This window comes from Anthonomus grandis, chromosome 10, assembly GCF_022605725.1.
Source record: "Anthonomus grandis grandis chromosome 10, icAntGran1.3, whole genome shotgun sequence".
NCBI classification, from domain to species: domain Eukaryota; kingdom Metazoa; phylum Arthropoda; class Insecta; order Coleoptera; family Curculionidae; genus Anthonomus; species Anthonomus grandis.
The window spans coordinates 5,930,910-5,944,750 of record NC_065555.1 but is presented as its reverse complement, the minus strand read 5'-3'; the positions used below and the strand labels follow the sequence as shown (position 1 = coordinate 5,944,750).

The 13,841-nt window shown below is 33.0% G+C and overlaps 2 protein-coding genes across 8 annotated transcripts in view; one reads left to right on the top strand and one right to left on the bottom strand.

Moving 5' to 3' along the window:
- The window catches only part of LOC126741587 (titin), a 38,913-nt gene extending 38,118 nt beyond the window's left edge, over positions 1 to 795 (bottom strand). Inside the window, exon 1 of the mRNA XM_050448067.1 lies at positions 612 to 795. The gene's annotated coding sequence lies outside the window, so the exon portion shown is untranslated. The remainder of the gene's footprint in view (positions 1 to 611) is intronic.
- LOC126741590 (ankyrin repeat and death domain-containing protein 1A-like) overlaps positions 1 to 13,841 on the top strand; it is a 39,630-nt gene that overhangs the window by 4,190 nt on the left and 21,599 nt on the right. For 4 of the 7 annotated variants that reach the window (XM_050448081.1, XM_050448079.1, XM_050448078.1 and 1 more), the window contains exon 1: positions 7,727 to 7,887. The exons of 1 other annotated variant lie outside the window; for it this stretch is intronic. The gene's annotated coding sequence lies outside the window, so the exon portion shown is untranslated. Of the gene's footprint in view, positions 1 to 2,499; positions 2,521 to 7,726; positions 7,888 to 13,614; positions 13,766 to 13,841 lie in introns of those variants that run through there. 2 more of the 7 variants (XM_050448077.1, XM_050448075.1) reach the window with 2 other exon arrangements.

Genomic DNA, 13,841 nt, shown 5'->3' with positions numbered 1-13,841 from the left:
ATTGGTTTTAAGTAACCCCAAGTCGCCCACTTAAATAAGACGTCGTCGTCGTCGGTCGATTCGAGTTCAATTACACCACGGCAGCCCACTTGAGTGGTAATTAAGAAACAATCCTTTACCGGACGGATGTACTGTAATAATCTGATTATAATTCGATTATGTTAATTGCAGATATTATTTAAAAAGTGAGAGTTCAATTGTTATCCTTGTGTGTCCCCCCCCCCCTCATCTCACAGAAGAGTTTGCTTCTCTCTCTAATGTTCCTGAAAAACACTACGTCCAGTGGATCCAGACAGTATAGAAAGAAAGAGGGAAAAGTTCATATTTTATTTCAATATACGCATCTCACTCTGACATATCAGAAAACGGGACAATAAAATGATGTTTTTGCTGGGGCACTAGGTAAACTCCTACCCTCCAAAAGATCATCACAGTTATATATGTTTTTATTTACAGAATTTAAGCCTATAGAGCAGAGGCATGAATTATTTCGAAAATTACCTTCTATCCACATGTATACAAATATACAGGGAGTGCCAATACTTATATTATCATCCCTTCTATTCTATTCTTCAAATCTTTGAAGCTTCAAAACCCCATCAGTAACTTACCTTAAAAACACCCCAAAACACGAATATTCCTGCTGGAAAAGATACCCAAAAAAAAAATCCAGCTTTCTCACATAATCCCGTGGAAACGAGAGGAATTCCGACCGAAGAACAACCAACAAAAAGCGAACCGCTCGTACGTACGTACGGTACGTACCGAAACCCAACGAAACTGTTTTCTTATAAAATAAAATCGTGAAATGTTTTGTCTGCACCGCAGTTCCGCTGAAATGTACTTGCGCCATATGGCCGCCGTTCTTCTGTCCCTCTCTTTCATTCGCCCGTTAAAACAGGTTTTCTCTCTCTCTCTCTCTATTCAAGTGTGATGCATGAGCCGGCGGTGGTTGTGGCCGTATAGTACCCGGCAAGGCACCCTCGGATTTATTTTTTCAAGGCACGTCGGTTATTAATACGTGTGTCAACTGTCAGTTGTCAAGTTCGTTTGTAGCGTAGGCGAAATCTTTTTTGACAGGTGACGTTGACAGTTGCTTTAGATTGTCATCAAGCAATGACAAATGATGTTTTATTTAAACGATTTTAAAATGTCAAATATTTGCGACGTTGACAGCTGTTATAATTTCCCCGCCGCACAGAGGTTCCTAAACGGTTTTAATTATTTTCTAATTAATTATTTCACAGACTTTGCAATTTTTTGACAGATGACGTAAATAACGTTGACAGCTGTCTCATATGCTTCGTAGCAAAGAGGTTCCAAAACGTTTTCGGATTCTGTTAGCTTGTCAAACAATGTGACAGGCGACGTCTTAAAACACGGAGGTCCTGAAACAGTAGGTTTTAAAATGTTCCTTTTTATCATTGATTTTAGAAATGTTGTAATTTTTGACAAGTGACATAAATGACAACTGTGACGTTGACAATAGAAGTAATTATTAGGCAACACAGAGGCTCAAAACCGGCTGACAGTAATTATTGTCATCAATTCACTGTAGTACAGAGGTTCTAAAACTTCCTTAAATTTTCCTTTTATTATTATTTATTTTATTGAGTTTGTAACTTTTGACAGGTGGCGTAAGTGACAACTATGACCAAATCTTTTTCTGACTCCATTAGATTGTCAAGCAATGACAGTTAATTTTAAAATGTCAAATATTTGTGACGTTGACAGTTGTAATAATTTCCCCGTGACACAGCAGTTCTCAAACTTCCTCAAATTTTCCTTTTATTATGTATTTTATGGACTTTATAATTTTTGACAGGTAACGTAAATGACAAGTATGACAATGAAGTAATTACTACGCAGTACAGAGGTTCCAAAAAAGATTTGTGAATACGATGTCAAAATGTCAAATAATTGAGTGGTTGACAGCGGCCACAATTTCTGTGCAGCACAGGGGTTCTAAAACTTTAATTTTTTTTTAAATCTCTTTTATAGACTTTGTAATTTTTGACAGGTAAAATAAATGACAATTGTCACGTTTACGTAATTAATACGCAGCACAAAGACTCTGAAACGTTTTACGATTCTGACATGTCTTGTCTATAAAAGCAAAAGGCACGTCGGTTATTAATAGGTGTGTCAACTGTCAGTTGTCAAGTTGGTTATGCAATTTCGTTTGTGACGTAGGCGAAATATTTTTTGACGGGTGACGTTGACAGTTGCTTTAGATTGTCATCAAGCAATGACAAATGATGTTTTATTTAAACGATTTTAAAATGTCAAATATTTGCGACGTTGACAGCTTTTATAATTTCCCCGCCGCACAGAGGTTCTTAAACTGTTTTTCTCTAATTAATTATTTCACAGACTTTGTAATTTTTTGACAGGTGACGTAAATAACGTTGACAGCCGTCTTATATGCTTCGTAGCACAGAGGTTCCAAAACGTTTTCGGATTCTGTTAGCTTGTCAAACAATGACAGGCGACGTCTTAAAACACGGAGGTCCTGAAACAGTAGGTTTTAAAATGTTCCTTTTTATCATTGATTTTAGAAATTTTGTAATTTTTGACAAGTGACATAAATGACAACTGTGACGTTGACAATAGAAGTAATTATTAGGCAGCACAGAGGCTCAAAACCGGCTGACAGTAATTATTGTCATCAATTCACTGTAGCACAGAGGTTCTAAAACTTCCTTAAATTTTCCTTTTATTATTTATTTTATTGAGTTTGTAACTTTTGACAGGTGGCGTAAGTGACAACTATGACCAAATCCTTTTCTGACTCCATTAGATTGTCAAGCAATGACAGCTAATTTTAAAATGTCAAATATTTGTGACGTTGACAGGTGTCTTAATTTTCCCGTGACACAGCAGTTCTCAAACTTCTTTAAACTTTCCTTTTATTATATATTTTATGGACTTTATAATTTTTGACAGGTGACTTAAATGACAAGTATGACATTGAAGTAATTACTACGCAGTACAGAGGTTCCAAAAAAGATTTGTGAATACGATTTCAAAATGTCAAATAATTGAGTCGTTGACAGCGGCCACAATTTCTGTGCAGCACAGGGGTTCTAAAACTTTAATTTTTTTTTTAATCTATTTTATAGATTTTGTAATTTTTGACAGGTAAAATAAATGACAATTGTCACGTTTACGTAATTAATACGCAGCACAAAGACTCTGAAACGTTTTACGATTCTGATATGTCTTGTCTATGAAAGCAAAAGGCACGTCGGTTATTAATAGGTGTGTCAACTGTCAGTTGCCAAGTTGGTTATGCAGTTTCGTTTGTGACGTAGGCGAAATCTTTTTTGACAGGTGACGTTGACAGTTGCTTTAGATTGTCATCATGCAATGACAAATGATGTTTTATTTAAACGATTTTAAAATGTCAAATATATCCGCAGCACAGAGATTCTTAAACTGTTTTAATTTTTTTGTAATTAATTATTTCAAAGACTTTGTAATTTTTTGACAGCTGACGTAAATAACGTTCACAGCCGTCTTATATGCTTCGTAGCAAAGAGGTTCCAAAACGTTTTCGGATTCTGTTAGCTTGTCAAACAATGCGACAGGCGACGTCTTAAAACACGGAGGTCCTGAAACAGTAGGTGTTAAAATGTTCCTTTTTATCGTTGATTTTAGGAATGTTGTAATTTTTGACTAGTGACATAAATGACAACTGTGACGTTGACAATAGAAGTAATTATTAGGCAGCACAGAGGCTCAAAACCGGCTGACAGTAAATATTGTCATCAATTCACTGTAGCACAGAGGTTCTAAAACTTTCTTAAATTTTCCTTTTATTATTATTTATTTTATTGAGTTTGTAACTTTTGACAGGTGGCGTAAGTGACAACTATGACCAAAACCTTTTCTGACTCCATTAGATTGTCAAGCAATGACAGCTAATTTTAAAATGTCAAATATTTGTGACAGTTGTCTTAATTTTCCCGTGACACAGCAGTTCTCAAACTTCTTTAAAGTTTCCTTTTATTATGTATTTTATGGACTTTATAATTTTTGACAGGTGACGTATATGACAAGTATGACATTGAAGTAATTACTACGCAGTAGAGAGGTTCTAAAAAAGATTTGTGAATACGATTTTAAAATGTCAAATATTTGTGACGTTGACAGTTGTAATAATTTCCCCGTGACACAGCAGTTCTCAAACTTCTTTAAACATTCCTTTTATTATGTATTTTATGGACTTTATAATTTTTGACAGGTGACGTAAATGACAAGTATGACATTGAAGTGATTACTATGCAGTACAGAGGTTCCAAAAAAGATTTGTAAATACGGTTTCAAAATGTCAAATAATTGAGTGGTTGACAGCGGATATAATTTCTGTGCAGCACAGGGGTTCTAAAACTTTAATTTTTTTTTAAATCTATTTTATATACTTTGTAATTTTTGACAGGTAAAATAAATGACAATTGTCACGTTTACGTAATTAATACGCAGCACAAAGACTCTGACATGTCTTGTCTATAATTTTTAAATGTCAAATATTTGTGACGTTGACGACTGTCAACATTTATTTATTCATTATTTTAGACTTTGTATTTTTTGACAGATGACGTAAAAGACAACTGTGACGTTGACAGATGATCTATTTATTATGCAGCACAGGGGTTTCAAAACATTTTATGATTCTCTTAAATGGTCAAATTTTAACATACGATTTCAAAATATCGGATATTTGTGACATTGACAATTCACAGTTTTTACGCAGCACAGAAATTCTCAAACTTTTAAATTTTCTATTTATTTATTAGTTTTTTTATAGACGTTGCAATTTTTGACAGGTGACGTAAATGACAAGTATGACATTGAGGTGATTACTATGTAGTACAGAGGTTCCAAAAAAGATTTGTGAATAAGATTTCAAAATGTCAAATAATTGAGTCGTTGACAGCGGTCATTATTTCTCTGCAGCACAGGGGTACTAAAACTTTAATTTTTTTTTAAATCTATTTTATAAACTTTGTAATTTTTGACAGGTAAAATAAATGACAATTGTCACGTTTACGTAATTAATACGCAGCACAAAGACTCCGAAACGTTTTACGATTCTGACATGTCTTGTCTATAATTTTTAAATGTCAAATATTAGTGACGTTGACGGCTGTCAAAATTGTCACCTAGCATAGAGGTTCTAAAACTTCTTTAATTTCCAATTTATTCATTATTTTACATACTTGGTACTTTTTGACAGATGACGTAAAAGACAACTGTGACGTTGACAGATGATCTATTTACTATGCAACACAGGGGTTTCAAAACATTTTATGATTCTCTTAAATTGTCAAATATTAACATACGATTCCAAAATATCCGATATTTGTGACATTGACAATTCACAATTTTTAAATGTCAAATATTTGTGACGTTGACGGCTGTCAAAATTGTCACCTAGCATAGAGGTTCTAAAACTTCTTTAATTTCCAATTTATTCATTATTTTACATACTTTGTACTTTTTGACAGATGACGTAAAAGACAACTGCGACGTTGACAGATGTTCTATTTATTATGCAGCACAGGGGTTTCAAAACATTTTATGATTCTTTTAAATGGTCAAATATTAACATACGATTCCAAAATATCCAATATTTGTGACATTGACAATTCACAGTTTTTACGCAGCACAGAAATTCTCAAACTGTTTTAAATTTTCTATTTATTATTTTTTTTATAGACGTTGCAATTTTTGACAGATGATGTAAATGACAACCGTGACGTGCACAGCTGCCTCATATTTCCCTGTATTATGGAGGCTCTAAAACATTTTTTGAAATCACTTTTTATGACTTTTTAATTTTTGTTAGATGACGTAAATGACGTTGACAGTTGCCTTATGTGCTGTGCAGCACAGAGGTTCCAAGACGTTTTCTGTTCCTTTAAATGTTGAAACAATGACATTAAACAGTTTTTAATCAAATGTTTGTGACGTCGACAGATGTCACAATTTTCCCACAGCACAGAGGTTCTCAAACTTTTTCAAAGGTTATTTCTATTTCACGGAGCTTATAATTTTTGACAGGTGACGTAAATGACAACTATGACATTGAAGTAACTACTGCAACACCGAGATGAACATTTCAAAACATTTTCTGGTTTCTTTAAATTATCAAAAAAATTACAGTTGTTCATACAATTTTAAAATGTCAAATATTTGTGACGTTGACAGCTGTCAAAATTTCCCCCTAGCAAAAAGGTTCTAAAACATTTTTTAATTTTCCTTTTCATTATTTATTTCAGATTTTGTCAATAATGCTTTTGAATGATGACATCATTGACAATGGTCTTTATGCTCCGTAGAACAGAGGTTCCAAAACTTTTTTGTGGTTCCTTCAAATGTCCATTATTTGTGACCTTGACATTTGTCATAAATAATATTGACATTTAAAGAACTGCAAGACAGAGGTTCTAAAACTTTTTTCATTTACCATGAATACATGCAATGAAATGTGAATTAAGTTAAAACGCCTAAACCGTTCCTAATTCGCATTATTTTAAAACGTTTTAAATATGTGGATGATCTCGCTGCTGTAATGCGCATGTCCGTGATAATTAACAACATTAAGGATAATGGTCCATGTATACATAAGAAGATCCAAAGACGCATTAATTTTCAGTGCTGCCAACTAACAAAAATTTGAAAGTCGAGATATTTTGATTTTGTTGTGGTGTGCTTTATAGTGCCTTCGTAAAAATTACATAATTGTATTCTTTTATTAAAGATATTCTTAATTAATCTCTCCACTATCTCACACTCTAATTCAAATTGCGTGAAAAATGTCACGTGTAAACCTAGTCATTATTTATTGTACGGACCATATAATTTTTGACAGATGACTTATATGACAATTGTGACAGTTGCCTTATATGCTTTTCAGCACAGGAGTTCCCAAACATGTTTGATCTGCAAGGAACAATTTATTCAATTAATTATTTTACACACTGATCGGGAAAGTCAATTTTCTCCTCGAATAATATTTGGCCGTTCCGCGCATGCGCGAATATCGTCAATTGTCAAACAATTATTTCAAAATATGAATTTCATATGCCGTTGGTAAATGAGCACTCTGCCTTACCGACCGAAACAAAATGGCGGACGTGAGACGTATCAACGTCACGGAACAATTTTTTAAGCCCAGTGCTGCCACCTACGGCATTAATTTAATAAAAACTATCAGGCAAACGGACGTCTATGATATTTGTAAAAATTCTATGAGATCGTAAAACGGAACGTTTTATTTTACTGACTGACCCGGAGATATTAAAATTTAGATATGATGATATAAATAAATAAAAAAAAGACAATGAACCGCTATTACGACGATGAACGGCCATGCGAAAACCCTGTCAACGGTGCCGGTATTGTCCTAAGCGACAAAGGGTTTCCTGACGTGTCTATTGGGCTTGACGTTGTATATGGGGAAAAACCTGTGAACCATGACGTCACTTAATCAGCATAAAACAATACATGATTATACAGGGTGCACGCATGACTATATAGGTAAGAAAAACCAATTAACGCCACATGCGCCATCTGTTTACGACATTTCTTACCTCTCGTATCTATATGGAAAGTGGTACTTTTTATATTGCGGTAAGAAAACAATAATTGAATTTGAAAATCTTGAATGGAGGGATCGTAGTTGGCGCACGTGCGGGCGTTTTGAAAATCGTGCGGGGCGCGTCTATGATGGCTCGAAGCGCCGTTCAGTGCGTCGCGACGCTTTTCCCCATACGTCACGTTCCCGTGTATCGACGAGGATTTTACCGCGCCTACGTGTTTACTAATAGACTCTTATTTTCATAATTCTGTTCTTGGACCCTGGCCCGTTTTAGGCAACAGGTTTGTTTACTATTTTAGGTGTGCAAAGTGAAATTTTCTTTTTTTTAAGCACATTGTTGAAGTGTTTCTAAGGTGAATTATTAGGGCCAATTGCATTGTTAGTTTCAATTATTGGATTTTTGGATTCTATGTGAAATTCTGAGAAATTTGAGGGGTCACTTGATACAGTTTTGTCAAAAGGTTCTCAAGATATAATCAATTAAAAATTCGCTTTTAGGAATTTTAACTGGTTATATCTCGAAAACTACTGCATCAAAGTATGTCATGTGACCCATCAAATTTCTTAGAATTTTATGTGTAATTTAAAAACGAAATAATAAATAGGGGGTCTCATTAAAAAAAAATGAGGTTGACAAGGCCAACTTCGTTATTTTACATATGACGCCCTATATATTATTACATTTTTAAATTCTACATAAAATTCTAAGAAATTTGATGGGTCACATGACACACTTTTTTCAAACGGTTCTTAAGATATATTCAATTAAAAATCAACTTTTACGATTTTCAAATCGGTATATCTCGAGAACTACTTCACCGAAGTATATCATGTGACCCATCAAATTTCTTAGAATTTTATGTAGAATTGAAAAATGCAATAATATATAGGTGTTCTCATTCAAAAAAATGAGGTTGACAGTGCCAACTTCGTTATTTTACATATGACACCCTATATATTATTACATTTTTAAATTCTACATGAAATTCTAAGAAATTTGATGGGTCACATGATACACTTTTCTTAAACGGTTCTCAAGATATATTCAATCAAAAATTCACTTTTAAGAATTTCAACTGGTTATATCTCGAAAACTACTGCATCAAAGTATATCATGTGACCCATCAAATTTCTTAGAATTTCACATAGAATTTAAAAATGAAATAATAAATCGGGTGCGACATTCAAAAAAATTAGGTTGACAATCCCAACTTCATTATTTTACATATAACACCCGACAAATTATTACATTTTCAGATTCTACATAAAATTCTAAGAAATTTAAATAGCAACATGCCATACTTTCCTCTAATAGACTGCAAGATATGGGCACTTAAGATTGCCTCTTTGGTATCCTTAAGAGGGTCTAAAACATCCATCGTTTAATATACAAAAAAATGGTTTTCATTTATTTTACTAATATTTCAATATCTATCAACCATATAGACTGCCCTGATGTCCTTTAGCAAAAAGTCAAAATGTGGCAAGCGACCCTTCAATTTTTTTAGAATTTCACGAAGAATCCAAAAATGCAATAATATAGAGGAAAATAAGGAAATTAGCATCTATTAACCTAATACTATGACAATAAATTTTCACCCTATATAAGAAAACACTCGTCTGATTTCCTTAGGCTTACAACCAGAGCTGATATGCTTGCGAGAAACAAGAAATGTCTTTTAGGGAAACAAAGAGCTGATCCCTTAATGCTTAGGAGGGATCGCATCCATTTTGCCCGAATTCTCTTTACGACTCCCTAAATGTTCCCGGGAAGGATTTAATAAAAAAAAAGGAAGATTTATTCCCATATAAATAGGCACATATAGGATGTGTATTTGTAATATAGTAAATATTTGTGTGTAAATATTACGTGCCGTCCTTGGGTGCGGGATACAATAGGTCGTCCAGAAAACAAGTTGAGACTATTTTGAAAATATTCCAGGTAGACAAAAATAATACGCCCGTGCTATTTTCAAGAAAATTTATTTTTGTTTATTTATAGATACGGGGGCCACATAATTAACTTGTTAGTGGGCGTGCAAAAAATTTTATAAAAAATGTCATAAATTGTACCGACAGGCCTTGGGGTGAAAATTCCCTCTGTTTGTCCAGAGAATGTTGCAAATTGTTGTCCGCCCACAACCGTAAAAATACCCACTTGGACAGAAAATTTCATTTTCTTTATTTATTTGTCTGGGGCAGTCAAAAGTCCCGCCTCGCCCACTCACGTCGACGACAACATAAAAAAATGCCGCGATTCAACTTTTGCCAAAATCCCTTCAAAGTGGATTAACGGGCCTTTTTAACTGGGAATTTATACACTTCGCGCTCCTTTAATTTAAATCTGCCGCTAAAAAGAAAATTCAAATTTCCCGCCAAGATGTTCGCTGAACGTGACCCATACCCGCAAATGGTAAAATCAGGTGATAAAAGTTAAGAAAAAAAAAGTTTTTGTTTGCCTCAGGTTGGATATAAAGAACTCTGGAAGTGGATGTAAATTTAATAGCTTCCCGGATTTTTCCCCAAATATGGGGTCTAAATTTAGCTCGACACGGTGCAATTTTCGGTAATCGATATCCAGGCAGCCGGAGCCGGAACACAAAATTAAATAGTCCGGACTGCACAATTAATTTAAAACTTTAAATTTGGCACGTTTGGGGTAAATTACCCTCATAGGGCAGTCTCTATTTGTAACACGAATGGAGCCCTTCACCCTCCACTCTCAGTCCTCCATCCATGGCCCTCCGGATTTTTTTATTAACAAAAAAGGGCCATTTCAAGCACCACTTGAGGTATTTTCAGGACTGATTTTTTTTGGTAGATGCTTGCATGAGGTTAGATGTCAAAAAAAATTATAAAAAATGTATATCAGCATGTAGGTTTTAAAAAATGAATACAGAAATGTGAAAACCATTTCTCGCTATATAAAATAGTTTTTGCTCAACGGCCTCTTAAACTTGAAAAAAATGCAATTTTTAACGGCTCGTATCTCGTAAACCGTTGAAGCAATATATAACATGTGACCCCTCAAATTTCTTGGAATTTCATGTAGAATGCAAAAATGGAATAATATATAGGGTGTCATATATGAAATAATGAAGTTGGAATCGTCAGCCTTATTTTTTTTAATGGAACACACTATATATTATTGCATATTTGGATTCTACGTTAAATTCTAAGAAATTTGATGGGTCACATGACATATTTCGGTGAAGTAGTTCTCAAGATATAACCAGTTAAAATTCTTGAAAGTGAACTTTTAATTGGTTATATCTTGAGAACTGTTTGAGTGAAGTATGTCGTGTGACCCATCAAATTTCTTAGAATTTTATGTAGAATCTAGAAGTGTAATAATATTTAGGGTGTCATATATGAAATAATGAAGTTGGCATTGTCAACTTCATTTTTTTAATGGGACATGCTATATATTATTACATCTTTGAATTCTACGTAAAATTCTAAGAAATTAGATAGGTCACTTGATATACTTTGATGAAATAGTTCTCGAGATATAGCCAGTTAAAATTCTTAAAAGTGAACTTTTAATTGATTATATCTTGAGAACTGTTTAAGTGAAGTATGTCGTGTGACCCATCAAATTTCTTAGAGTTTCATGTAGAATGCGAAAATGCAATAATATATAGGGTTTACCAATAAAAAAAAAAGAAATTATTAAATAGTTAATTATTTTATATATGACACCCTATATATTTTTACATATTTAGATTCTAGGTAAAATTCTAAGAAATTTGAGGGGTCACATGCCATATTTTGCTTGAACGGTTTAAGAGATATGAACAGGTAAAAGAAATGATATTTGACAAATGTCATTATTTTGACGCTTTTGTTAGAGCAGTAAAATCATTATAATAAGTTAGTACAAGAAAGTAAAAATCGTTTTCCTCTATCTAACCTAGTTTTTCCTTTACGTCCTCTTAAAGTCAAAAAAGAGACAAATTTTAACTGTCTATATCTTCGAAACCATTCAAGCAAAACATGGCATGTGACCCCTCATATTTCTTAGAATTTGGCATAGAATCCAAAAATGCAAATATATAAGGAGTCAAATTGAAAATAATGAAATTAGCACTCGTCTGATAAAAATTACACTGTTGATAAAAAAAGTCGACTTACTTACTACTTGGGAACACCGCGGAAATACTTTGCCATAACCTAAAAATTTCTGAGCAAATTCAAATGTGAAAACCATTTCTCGCTATATAAAATAGTTTTTGCTCCACAGCCTCTTAAAGTTGAAAAAAATTACGGCTCATATCTCGTAAACCGTTGAAGCAATATATGGCATGTGACCCCTCAAATTTCTTGGAATTTCATGTAGAATGCAAAAATGCAATAATATATAGGGTGTCATATATGAAATAATGAAGTTGGAATTGTCAGCCTTATTTTTTTTAATGGAACACACTATATATTATTGCATATTTGGATTCTATGTTAAATTCTAAGAAATTTGATGGGTCACATGACATATTTCGGTGAAGTAGTTCTCGAGATATAACCAGTTAAAGTTCTTGAAAGTGAACTTTTAATTGATTATATCTTGAGAACTGTTTGAGTGAAGTATGTCGTGTGACCCATCAAATTTCTTAGAATTTTATGTAGATTCTAAAAGTGTAATAATATTTAGGGTGTCATATGTGAAATAACGAATTTAGAACTGGCAACTTAATTTTTTTATATTGAACACGCTATATATTATTACATATTTGGATTCTAGGTAAAATTCTAAGAAATTTGATAGGTCACTTGATATACTTTGGTGAAATAGTTCTCAAGATATAACCAGTTAAAATTCTTGAAAGTGAACTTTTAATTGGTTATATCTTGAGAACTGTTCAAGTGAAGTATGTCGTGTGACCCATCAAATTTCTTAGAATTTTATGTAGATTCTAAAAGTGTAATAATATTTCAGTAAAATATAAAAAAAAATTTTACGAAATTTGATAGGTCACTTGATATACTTTGATGAAATAGTTCTCGAGATATAATCAGTTAAAATTCTTGAAAGTGAACTTTTAATTGCTTATATCTTGAGAACTGTTTAAGTGAAGTATGTCGTGTGACCCATCAAATTTCTTAGAATTTCATGTAGAATGCGAAAATGCAATAATATATAGGGTTTACCAATAAAAAAAAGAAATTATTAAATAAATAGTTCATTATTTTATATATGACCCCCTATATATTTTTACATGCTTAGATTCTACATAAAATTCTAAGAAATCTGAGGGGTCACATGCCATATTTTGCTTGAACGGTTTAAGAGATATGAACAGGTAAAAGAAATTATATTTGACAAATGTCATTATTTTGACGCTTTTGTTACAGCAGTATAATATCAATATAATAAGTTAGTACAAGAAAGTAAAAATCGTTTTCCTCTATCTAACCTAGTTTTTTCTTTACGTCCTCTTAAAGTCAAAAAAGAGACAAATTTTAACTGCCTATATCTTCGAAACCATTCAAGCAAAACATGGCATGTGACCCCTCATATTTCTTAGAATTTGGCATAGAATCCAAAAATGAAAATATATAAGGAGTCCAATAGAAAATAATGATTGACTTACTTACTACTTGGCAACACCGCGGAAATACTTTGCCATAACCTAAAAATTTCTGAGCAAATTCCCTTTATCCCGAAAAATGTTTTATGACTGCATGAAAATTGAAAAGGGCGCATTCATTTTCTCCCAGGAGGGCTCGTTTACCTTTAAAAAGAATATCTCGCGAACCGAGAGACTTATTTAGATGCGCCTCGGGTTTATGAGAAAGATAAATAACGTACATTTGTGCTTGGGATTTTCATGAGAAACATAAATTGCGCGCGATATTCGTTGCATGTAAGGAAAACCAGCAGCAACAACATTATCATTTTGTGAAATCATCAATTTTCATTATTTACATGTCGAAAAAAATGCATAAATAAGTAAGGTTAGGTTACTGTTTTTGTTTACGTCATAGCTATTTATAGCTGTTAATAAAACAAGTAAAAGTGAGGTTAGGAGATATGTCGCCGCTTTTTATGTATAGGGTTTCGCCGTATTATCGTTAAATTGTTAAATTTGTCCCTTTTTTGACTTAAAAAACTTGTAAATTCATGTAAAAAGTCAAATTGTTGTCTTCCTATTTGTTTTGATGGTAAGTAACTTTTGATAATGTTTAAGTTAAAAGGTTTGGAATGATATTATGTAAAATATGTTTTTTTGTATAATAC